The sequence below is a fragment of the Cornus florida genome, unplaced genomic scaffold (genome assembly GCF_030987335.1).
Source record: "Cornus florida cultivar Cherokee Brave unplaced genomic scaffold, ASM3098733v1 CherokeeBrave_3.0.0_Hap2_Chr10, whole genome shotgun sequence".
Taxonomy (NCBI): Eukaryota; Viridiplantae; Streptophyta; class Magnoliopsida; order Cornales; family Cornaceae; genus Cornus; species Cornus florida.
The window spans coordinates 47,411,616-47,424,264 of NW_026775580.1; the positions used below are offsets into that span (position 1 = coordinate 47,411,616).

The 12,649-nt window shown below is 38.0% G+C and overlaps 1 pseudogene; it reads right to left on the minus strand.

Moving 5' to 3' along the window:
* Positions 1-3,465: 3,465 nt before the first annotated feature.
* On the minus strand, positions 3,466-3,563 carry LOC132280553 (small nucleolar RNA R71; annotated as a pseudogene).
* Between the last annotated feature and the right edge of the window lie 9,086 nt (positions 3,564-12,649).

The following is a 12,649-nucleotide window of genomic DNA, read 5'->3' on the forward strand; positions in this document are numbered from 1 at the left end:
TATTAATTATGAGATGGCCAAAATAAAGTTCAACTATATTATGTAACAGATGCAATCTAGTAGTCTTCAGCGTGTACAAAATATGATACTCTAATTGTTATGTGTACTTGATTATAAATTGTTGTTTTAATTTTCATTGAATGATGATAATTAATGGGTCTATAATGTAAGTACACAAGCTTTGACACTAAATCTTAAGCCATTCAATTCGATCACATGTCGGTCACCATTATTGACTTGGAATCTTTTTATAATTTTTTTGCTAAGTGGTCGTTAGTTAGATCAAACTTACTATTTTTGTTTCCATCACAACATGTTTCACATTTTTGTTTCCATCATAACATGCTTCAAAATTTTATTCTGTAACCAAGTAAGTTTCAATTAAGATTCACAGTTAAGTGAACATTCAGTTAAGTGATGTAACTTTTCCTTTCTTTAAAAAAATATATATTCAGTATGCGCAATGCATTCTGTACATTGGACGATTAAAGTTGTTTATTTTTGCGCATGTTATACACGAACCATTTTAATGTGTCAAATGTACAGTACATCGAACACAACCAATACCTACTTTTAAAAAGGGAGGTGACGGTTGTTGTCCAAGAATCATATTAATACCTATCGCAGGGCCCTAATGGCAAATTTTTTTTTTTTTTTTTTTTTTTTTTTTTTTTTTTGTCTAAGTATAGCTTCAAATTTGGGAATGATTTGAAATTTTGCATTATCTAATAGTACTACTATACATAATCACAACAATTTGTCATTAATGTTGTGGCCATTCAAGAAAGTGACATTTCACTTTTTTGGCAGGAAAAGATAGAAGAACTTCAAAAAAGTTACTCTGACTCGCCTATTGGTAGTTCCAATGATTTGTTGTCCATTGTGAGGGGAGAAGAGAGAACTGGTCTTGTGCGGATGCTTAGCTTCGGGCCTACACCAAGCGATGTTTGGGGGCCCTCTCCTAGTAAAGCTGAACTGATTAATAATGCAAAAAAAATCTGATGAGGAGGCACGTACTGCACGCGTAAAGTTGCAGGAGACCATTTCAAAAATGCAAGCCGACTATGACAATAAGTTAGAAAATTTACGAGCCAACTATGATGACAAGTTGGAAAATTTACAACAACAGGTGGCTATGCTAATGCAGATGCAACAACAAAATTGTAGTGGACAGGTATATTTATTATTAGTTCTATTCTTTACTAAATATATGTTTACTTGTGCCAAGATTTTATGTATTTTGTTTTCTTATTTTGAAGGGTTCTGATTCGTTAAATGCTTCTCCTATAGTATTCCCAAATTCATTATCTAGTCGTGATGCCAATTCAGTTAAGGTTATGAACTTTTAATTTCTCTTATATATATGTTAAATTTTCATTTATTATAATGTGTACGTAATGAATTTATAAAAAATGTAGGGTAATTCAAATCAACTGGGCAAGAAGACTTGTTGAAGTTGAAGATAGGCTCGTGGCTGTGCTTTTTGAATTTCCTTCGCCTTAGATGGGTTCTTTTTGAAAAACTTGTACTACATTTGTCAAAAATTGTTAATTCTTTTTGTTTGACATTTAGTAGCTTTATTTAGACAATTTGGATGGTATATTGGCAGGTTAACTTGTGGTTCTATTAGTATACATTTTTGCTTTTTGGTTAACATTTACCAGCTTAACTTGTAGTTGTATTAGTAGCCAATTTTGATTGTAATTTTCATATTGGCAGGGTTAACTTGTGGTTGTATTATGTAAAAACAATTTGGATGGTATTTTTGTATTAACTTGTGTTATATTAGATGACATTTAGTAGTTGGTAGTATTGATATGTTTTTTCCAAAAACTATAAGGGTAATAAAAAAAAAAAAAAAAAAAAAAATAACCCCTTTACCAGCGCTCTTTTAAGAAGTGCTGGCATAGGGAGGGAGGGAAAAAAAATTAAAAAAAAATTCAAATTACCCTTTACCAGCGCTTTACCAAAAAGCGCTGGTAAATACATTCTACCAGCGCTTTTTGCAAAAGCGCTGGTAAAGTCCTTTTACCAATGCTTTTCTAGAAGGCGCTGGTAAATACTCTATACCAACGCTTTTTGGAAAAGCGCTGGTAAAAGGCCTTTACCAGCGCTTCTCGAAAAGCACTGGTAAAGCCTTACCGACGCAGGTTTTACCAGTGCTTTTTCAAAAGCGCTGGTAAAGCGCTGGTAATTGAATTACCAGGGCTTTTTAGGACTTTTACTAGTGCTTTTGAGCGCTAGTAAAAGCCAGATCTGTTGTAGTGTGGCAACGTCGTATTTCTTTGGAAGAAAATAGGAATTAGTACTCTTTTGATTGTGTTTTTACTTTATTTTCTTTTTAGTTACTTATTGTATTTGTTCTTATTTGGCTAGGTGAATTGAGCAAAAGGAAGTGAGCAAAGGAGAATTTAAAGTAAGGAGGTAAGCTAAACAAAAAGGGCTAAAATCTAAAAAATTTACAAAGCATAGCAATGCTTGAAAATTGAAAATAAATTGAAGTTACTTAAGGACCCTTTGTGAGATCTTTCTAATTCAATCTCTAGTTAAATCGTCGGTCCGCGTGCAGGCTTATATTTACATTCTTAGATAAATCATGAGCCTACATGGAGGCAATTTACTTTTCTTTGCATATTGTTCAAGCATGGGAGTATGATCATTGTATGTGGAGATTTGTTGATTGATTTGTTGTGGGGACGAAGTGATTGTTATTTGATTAATTGCTTGTTGTTTATTTTGCCAGTGCATGCATGGTCGTAGGTCATTGAATCATACTATTGTCCCTCTTGATTTTCATCTTGAATCCATTGTTCGTAATGTTAGGGGAAAAGGTAGTTCTCATCACTCCATTTCTTTAATGGAGGAATTGAATGACGACCATATGGAGGACCTTGGTCACATAGACCAACAAGGCATCCTCCACCCTAATGTGCATCATGAAAACATCCAAGTACCATTAGGTATGCCTAGACCATTCATCCCCCCACAACAACAAGGCCAAATTCCATTGGGAATGCCTTGGCTAATTTTTGCTCCACAACCTCCTATGGTTCAAGCTAATCACGGTGTTCGTGTAGCACCACCAATTGTGAATCCTCCTATCGCTTTAAGAGACCATCATGTTCCTAATGAATACAATGTACCTATATGCAGTCATTGCTCCCATTTAGAGCACATCATAATGAGATTAAACCGCAAACCATTCAAATGCTTCCTAACTATCATGGACTTCCAAGTGAAGAACCCTACAAGTATTTGGATGAGTTTCTTGAAGTGTGTTCCAATATGAAATACACGAACATGCCGGAAGAAGTTTTAAGACTCAAACTCTTTCCTTTTACCCTTAAAGAAAAGGTAAAATATTAGTTCAACAATCTTAGGCCTTTTTTGATAACTTCTTGGGCAGAAATGCAGCAAGAGTTCTTGAAGAAGTACTATCCGGTTTCAAAGATCAATGTTATGAGAACTTCCATTCGTGAATTTTCTCAAGGGGATGGGAAAATATTTCATGAGGCATGGGAAAGGTTTAATGATTTGCTTAGGAAATGCCCACATCATGATATACCTAAGTGGCAACTATTTCAATATTTCTTTGAAAGTTTACTGGATAATCATAAGGGTATGGTTAATGCATCTATGGGTGGTTCTTATCTTGACAAGCATGAAAATGATGTGTGGCAATTGTATGAAAACATAAGTGAGAATTCAATGCATATATCTTTATCTTCTAAAAATGGTAGAAATCTAGGTGGAAGGAAGAATGCTGGCCTATGTCAAGTTGATAACTCTAATGACATAGCCGCCGAGATGAAATCTTTGTCTTAAAGGTTTGATTAATTTTTGATCAACCAAAACTTGGCAAACCAAGTGTCTTCCTCCCCTAATCATGTTCATCATCATGCATCTAATGAATCTTGTATAACTTGCTCTAGTGTTCTACATTCTACTTCCAATTGTCCCCATGGACATGTGCTAAGTGAAAACCATGAACAAATCAATGCTATATTTGTTAACCAACAGAATAATCCCTATGGCGCTCATTATAATCCAGGGTGGAGGAACCATCCAAACTTCTCTTGGAAAAGCCAAGGGGAAGGCTTAAACCCTCCCCAAGGTGGTTTTCAAAACAAGTATGTTCCAGCTCCAATGCAAAGCCAAGGTTCCCAAGGTTATAGATCTTCTTTTCAATCATCACATGGCAATCAATTTTCAAATTCTCACTTCCCTAACCAATCATCGTATTCTTAAGGAAACTCAAAGAGTCCTGCTTTTGAGGAGAAAGTGTTGACCGCTCTAGGCACTCTAGAGGTGAACACTCAGTTGCTTCATTCTTATTCTCAATCTATTGCTAAGCTAGAAACCCAAGTAGGGTAAATAGCTAGTACTTTGAATGCTAGAGAGAAAGGGAAGATGCCTTTGAATGCACCACCAAAGCATCAATATGTTGTGGAGACTTATTCCTTATCGAAAGGTCACACAATTGAACATGTCAATGTGGTGACAACTTTGAGAAGTAGGAGAATTGTTGATAACCAAGTAGGTATGCCCAATGAAGAGAGTGAACCGGTGCAACCAAGAGTTGACACCCGTCTCATTTCACATTTTATTCCTCCTTCATTGCATGTGCATGATCATCTTGTTGAGAAAGTTGTCAAAAATGATTTAAAAGATGAATTGAACAATGATTTGGAAAATGATTCTAAGAATTCTTGTGTTGAAGATTCTTTAAAGAAAAATATTGAAAAAGCTTTTGAACCTAGAGCTCCATTTTCGGATGCCTTGAAAAGATCCATTTCTCTTGACAAACAAAAGACTAAGACCAATGAAATCATTGAAATGTTTAGGCAAGTGAAGATTAATCTTTCACTTTTGGATGCAATCAAACAAATTCCGGCTTATGCCAAGTTCTTAAAAAATCTTTGCAGCCAAAAGAGGAAGAACAAGAGCCAAGCACCAAGAAAAGTGGTCTTGACCGAGCAAGGGAGCTCCATTTTGCAACATAACACTCTCCCAAAGTTTAAGTACCCCGGTTCACCTACTACATCTTGCATCATCGGTGACCATGTCATTAATCGGGCTCTCTTAGATTTAGGAGCAAGAGTTAACCTTCTTCTATATTTAGTGTATGTTAAATTAGGCTTAGGAGACTTGAAACCGACGTCGGTGGTTTTACAACTTGCCGACCAGCCCATCAAAAAGCCTCGGGGTATCATTGAGGATGTGTTGATTAAGATTGATAAATTCTTCTTCCCCGTTGATTTCATTGTCATAGACACGGAACCGTTTCCGAATCCCAAGAGCCAAATTCCCGTTATCCTTGGCCGTCCCTTCTTGGCAACTGCAAATGCCAACATCAATTGTAGGATGGGGATAATGAAAATCTCATTTGGCCACATGAAGTGAAGTTGAACATCTTTAATCCAACCCCAAATTCAATAGACAAGCATGAAGAAGTGTGTGTTGTAGAAGAGTGTTTAGATAATGAATTTGATGAAGTTGAGTCTTTACTTGACAATGAACGCTTCCATGGTTTGCCTACCAAAAAGAATTCAAGGAAAAAAGTTATGAAACCAAGTGTTCCAAGGGCATGGAAGCCCAAGAGTTGCATAGACCAAGGACCGTCAATTCCTTTTGAATCATATCCAACAAGTTCTTTAGAGAACCATTTGTTGGGTGGGGTTTAAAGTACTTTTCACCCCGTTAAGGAGGGGATGTATAACAAGATATTTGATCCGGGCTAAAAGAGCCCAATGTCTTGCTAGAGACGTTAAAGACAAGTGCGTTTCGTAGGGCTTACAACCCTATTCCTCCCTCATTTCTATTTTATCTTTCATTTTTTGCGTTGTTTAGATATATTCTGGGTTTAGATACACATTGCTAGGAACTGTAATTGAGAATGCATGCCCTATTATGTTCAAATTAAGCAATTTGCACTTATTCGATCGATCTCAAAAGAGGTTCGATTGATCAAACATGAATCTATGCATCCAATCATCTTTCAGTTCCATCGATCGAGAATTTCTTGCATATTTCAGCTCTCTGTGTATTGAGTGAACTTCAGTTCAGATCGATCTGAGTGCTCTAAGATCGATCGAGATTTTCCTCAAATCAATTTTCATTCTATACTTAGAAATTTTTTTGAAACCCATGAAAAAGGCCTCTCTATGCATCGTACGAACTTGTTTGCAGGTTTTCATATGTTGGATCGATCAAAGTCTCTTCCAGATCGATCTTGAATTGATCGATCTGTGGCCCTTTGTTGACTTTGACTTTGATTTTCCTTTTTGAATTTTGAATTTATTTATTTATAAAAAAAAAAAATTCAAAAAAATACTGTGTCGTTTTAAAGCTTAGATCGATCTATGTTCGATCGATTTGAGATTTTTCCAGATCGATCGAATATGTCGGAAGCAGTTTTTAAAAATAGAAGTCAAGGGTCATTTTGATCGATTTACATATCGATCTCAAACCCTAGCTCCCTTTCACCGCTGCCCACCTTCTTCCCAACCTCCAGTGAACCTCTGGCGAGCTTCTAGAGCTTCGAATCTCTCTTCCTCATCTTTGATCTCATCTCTCTCTCTCTTGATCCACTTCTCTCCCCGATTTGGTAAGTTTGAGTTGTATTTTTGGATTTTGAGCTTCAATCATATGTTTTAGATGCTTTCCACGCTTAAATCTTAAGTTTCCATGATTGATTATTTCCATATATGACATTTTGAAGTACATGTATATATATGTATATATATCTATGTATTTTTGTATATATTTGATTCCGAATTCAATTTTGGGGGTCATGTGCCTATTCAAGTGACCATTTTTGTGTTGTTGAGGTGTAGAGGGACCCACAAGCTTGCTTGGGTACCCCCCGTGTCATCTACGTCACAGATATGTGACTTTTCAAATCTCTCACAGCAGTTCAATCGATCGAAGTTTTCTCTAATCTATCAGAGAAAGATCGATCGAACTTAGTCCTGATCAATTTAAGAGAGATCGATCTCACTCAAGTCATGATCGATCAAACTTCACAGATTTGCATATGCACACTTCACACACCATCCATAGTGTTCATGCTAGTTTCTTGATGCCCAATGCCTGTGTTTTCCATATTGGATGCATTCCATACTTACACTATTCAGCATGCTTCACTTAGTCACTGTTTACTTGGCTGCGTTATCACTTGCATAGATTCATGTCCTTTATTCTGAGTTGTCTATCTTACTTGAAATATAAGTTTCTATATACTGTGCTTCAATTCTCTATTATCTGTTACTAACTTATTTTGCAAGTGTTTCTTTTCTGTTTTACAGGCCATGGGTTAAGATAGTTGCCCGTCGATAGTACCAGAGGAGAGTATGACAGCGTGTAGAGGAGCCCGCAGAGCCTTCTCATGCCCAGGTTGATCAGGCTGAGTGGCTTGAGCAGTTAAAAAAGTATGAGGAGCCAGCTCTGGCTCAGTCTGACCGCTCTGCCTCTGCCACTTTTGCATCTTCATCTTCAGCAGTTGAGGCTGAGCATATATCTTCTCCTTCTCCACCACTGGCATAGCCTGGCCAGGTTCGAGATAGACCTATCTAGAAGTTCAGACGCCTTTTAGTATGATAAGCGCCGAATATTGCATATTCAAGCGCCCTTAGCTGCATTAGTTAAATCCATTATTTGATTATTCTTTATAAATTATCTTTATTTGCACGCTTTTATATATTTTCAGGTTCATTGGCCAAAAAGGAGCAAAAATGGTGTTTTATTCAATCTTTAAATAGCAATGTGCTCAAGGCTAAGTTCTGGCAGCAGTGGAATTTAACTTTGCTTGCCATTTTTGACTTATCAAACTCGAGAACTGGACTTCCATTAAAACATGACATATTTAGAGCTTTGAATTAAATTTCCAAATCTTCAAATGGTTTGTCATTTGGAGTTCGGAGTAGAAAGTTATGGCTATTCTACCAAAGTAGTGCAAAGCAGGTCAAGAGGAAGGAGTTCACTGGTTTAACTTCGAGTGCTCGAAGTGCGCTCGAAGTGCTTAGTTCGAGCGCTCGAACTATGGGCAAATTCCTCTCCGAGAACCATCACTTCATCCCACTTGCACCTTGTTTCCCTCATCTCTGATTTCCATCTTTATGGGTTGGTTGGAGATGTCTTTTAGTGGTTTTTTATGCCTTGTTTGGTGGAGAGGAATGTCTACAAAGGAGGGGAACCACACAAACAAGAGGATATCTGATCTTTGCAAGATTTGTGGAGAGAGAAAGAGGAGGAAAAAGATAGAGTTCTTGAAGCCAAGGAAAGGGAGCTCGAAAATGGAGGTTGCAACCAAGCTTCTTCCTTCTTCTAAAGCTTCCATGGGTAACTAATCCTCCATCTAGGGAGGCGATGAGGCCCCTCCCTTGTAAGCATGTTCTAATTTAGGCTATATTTTGGGGATTACAATGTATATTCTTTGGTCTTTTCATGGTCTAGAGCATTTTGCCTTTTGTAATGGATCTTCATGTATTTAAATGATTAATGCTGAGTAAATTATCTATCTTTGATGGTTTATTCTTTTAATCATGTTGCTTGCACTCTCATGGTGACAATGGTAGTGAGATCATGAAATGGTTTAATGGCATGTTGATAAGGACTTTGATAGATCATTGCTTAGGTGAAACCTTTGATGATTTATGCTTATTTCTTACCTTCATGTGCTTCATCACTTTATCTAGGGCTTGATAGTCTTTCATTCAAGTAAATGTGGTTAAGCTACACCTTAGTTAGGTAGTCTAAACATGTTAACCTTTGATGGATTATGCTTGCTTCAGATTTAATGAACTTCTTGAGGATATTATAACAACCAAGTGTTACTATGTATCATGACCATAATATATATTGTTTTTCCCCCAATTTAGCTCTAATCTAGCATGTGTATAGGGATGGAGGCGGATTCATTTCCCTAGTCTTCTTTACTTGTATTTCATCTCCTTTAAATTCTTGTAAACTTTTAATTTATGCACCTTAATTTCGTAGCTTAAGTGACAACCAACAAATCCTCTATGAACACCCCTATCATTCTAACAAGACTCTAGACACTTAGGTTGCCATGGATTAGCGCAGTCCCAGTGGTTCGACTTACCCGACCAATAGCCCTATTTTACAATGATTCGTGCTATTGCGAAGGTTGATTTATAATTGTAATCGACTCAACCGATCAATTTTTGGCGCCGTTGTCGGGGACTGCAAACGGTTTAGCAACCGAAGTTCTAGGGATAATTTTAGTTTGATTGTTAATATTGTGTTTTGTGAATATTTCCTTGTGTGGTTTTGATAACTCTGTTGTTGTAAGTGTGTGAGATTCTAGGAACTCGGGGCTCACTGAGGGAACGCTAGCAAATTTGTAAGTCTAGGGGACTCTAGGTAAGTTTCTTGACCTTCTAGTTTCGAATTTGTAATATATTGTGCATGTGTTAACCTTAGTGATAATTCAGTTTTAAAGCCCTGGTTGAGGCTATTATCTTGTTTAAATTTCCTGTACAAGCATCGGTCCTTGTCGTGGCCATTTAAATTCTGTCTTGATAATTGAGGAGAATGGGAACATCGTATGTGGAGTTGGGAATGATGAATAGTAGCATTGATAGCATTATATATTGTTGATGTTTGGCCGTAGATCGCTCTCCCTACCAACTCTTGACTCGCCAGTTGACATAAATTCACTTGAAAGAACGCTTAGACGAAACCTTAGGGAATCTTCTAGCGTAAGAGAGCTTGAAACTGAATTTAACACAATGGCTGAAAATGTAGGAGATGTTAGAAATGAGGGAATTAGGGCCGAACTTCCAAATGAAGAGCCAATGACTCTCAGGGACCATTTCATCCCTACTACATATGCTTCACCTTCATGCATAGTGATGCCAAACATTGATGCGGCTCAATGTGAGATCAAATCAAGTACCATTCAAATACTTCCATCTTTCCATGGCCTTGATAATGAAGATCCGTATAAGCATCTTGATGAATTCTTTGAAATCTGTTCGACCATCCGGTTGAGAGGTTTTCCTGAGAATGCACTCCATCTGCATCTTTTCCCATTTTCTTTAAAAGATAGGGCAAAGTATTGGTTAAACTCACTCACTCCAAATTCCATCACTTCTTGGGCTCAATTACAGCAAGAATTCCTTAAGAAGTATTATCCGATGAGTAAAACCAACCAAATGAGGTGTTCCATTCTTAGCTTTTCTCAAACGGATGGAGAACAACTCAACGAGACTTGGGAAAGGCTACAAGACCTTCTTAGAAAATGTCCGCATCATTTGATTCCAAAATGGCAATTAGTGCAAGCTTTCTATGCTGGCTTAACCGAACCCCATAGATTCATGGTTGACTCTTCTTGTGGCGGGATGTTCATGTCCAAGAATGTAGATGAGGCTTGGACCCTACTAGAGAATTTAAGCGAAAATTCACTTCAACATAATTCTCGTAGGGCTCCGACCTCAACCAATGCAAAGAACACCAACTCGTGTCAACTAAAATCAATAAGGGAGGAATCATCCCAAGTGGATGCCATAGCTCATAAATTCTATCAATTGATGGCACCACATCTCTCTCCTTCGTTATCTCAAAATTCGGCAAGTTCGGTATGCTCATCATATACTAGTCCATTCCATCTCACGGAGGGTTGCCCCATACCAAAGCAATATTCCAATCCAAATGAAGACTAAGCTAATGCCATGTTCTCAAGATCCAGGAATAATCCCTATTCCAATACCTACAATCCGAGATGGCGAGATCACCCTAATTTTTTGTGGCGACAACAAGCCCCACAAAATTCCCAATTCCAAAATCAAGGGCATCAAAATCAACCCCCTCCTCAATTTCAAAAGAGGCAATTTCTAGCCTCCTCAAGCTACCGTCCTCCGTATAATCCAAATGTCTCTAATCAACCTTCGGTCTACCCAACTGATGAAATTGTGGTTGCAAACAAGCAAATGATGGAGTCATTAAACAAGCAAATCATGGACTCCAACAAGCAACTCTTGACATCTTTGCAGCCTACTCTTCAAATGGTTCACTCTCATACTCAATCCATAGCTAAGCTCGAAAATCAAGTGGGCCAAATAGCTAACTCTGTGAACCAATTGCTTCAAAAGGACAAGGGTAAGCTTCCCGTTCAACCATTTGAAAATCCTAGAGGGATGCATACGATTGATGAAACCCCTCCATCGAGTGGGCCGAGTCATGAGCATGTTCAAGCAATTACCACCCTTAGGAGTGGTAGAGTGGTTGACAACAAGGTTGATGGAGACAAAAATGGAAAAGAACCTCTTTTGAGAAATCCAAATTCAAGCTCTTCCAATCAAATTCCAAGCTCTTCTCATCCAAATACCATTCACGAAAATCCCACACATGTTAACCCAAATGTGGAAACTACTTATGAGCCAAAAGCTCCGTTTCTGCAACGTCTTCAAGAGTCAACACACATTGGGAACAAGAATTGTAAAATTCAAGACATGTGGGAAGTTTTCAAGCAAGTGAAGATCAACTTGCCCCTCTTGGATACTATCAAGCAAATCCCTCCCTATGCGAAATTTCTCAAAGACTTGTGCACTCAAAAGCGCACTTCTAAAAGTCATTTGCCAAAGAAAGTGAGGTTAACTGAAAATGTTAGTGCTATCATTCAGTACAGCACTCCTCCAAAGTATAAGGATCCGAGTGGCCCCACAATCTCTTGTGTCATTGGTGACAACAAAATCGAGAGGGCCCTCCTTGACTTAGGAGCTAGTGTGAATTTAATTCCATACTCAGTTTATTTACAGCTTGGCCTGGGAGATTTAAAGCCGACTTCCATGGTTTTGTAACTTACCGATAGATCGGTCAAGCATCCACGAGGCATTCTTGAGGATGTTATCATCCAAGTGGACAAATTCTACTTTCCGGTAGACTTTGTGGTTCTTGACACGGAACAGGTCCACGATCCAAAAAAGCATATTCCAGTGATCCTTGGTAGGCCATTCTTAGATACGGCTAATGCATCAATTAATTGCCGAACCGGGGTGATGGACATTGCTTTTGGAAATATGCAAGTCAAACTCCATATCTTTCATGTAACTCAACATCCTTCCAATGAGGATGATTGTTTTCTTGTTGATGTCATTGATGAAGTGGTTGAAGAATCTCTCCCCTTCATTCTAAGCAATGACCCCCTTGAAACTTGCATGTCTCATTTCGACTTCTTAAACTTTGATATTGACCAATCCATCCAAGAAGTTAATTCTCTGCTTGATGTCGACGCTATCATGGATATTCCCCCTTAGAAAATTCCAAGAGAGCCGCTTCCTCAGCTTTCCACTACTCCTCCAGTTCCGTCTTTGAAATCTCCACCACTACTTGAGCTTAAGCCACTCCCGGCCTATTTCAAGTATGTATTCCTTGGTTCAAATCAAACTTTCCAGGTCATCATTGCATCGGATCTTCTAAAGGACCAAGAAACTAACCTTTTAGCGGTGTTACAAGAGCACAAAGAAGCTATTGGTTGGGCAGTGGCTGACTTGAAGGGAATTGACCCCTCCATCTGTATGCACCGCATTCATATGGAGGATGACGCAAAGCCTACTAGAGAGGTTCAGCACCGGTTAAATCCTAACATGAAGGAAGTGGTAATGAAGGAAGTAATAAAATTGCTAGA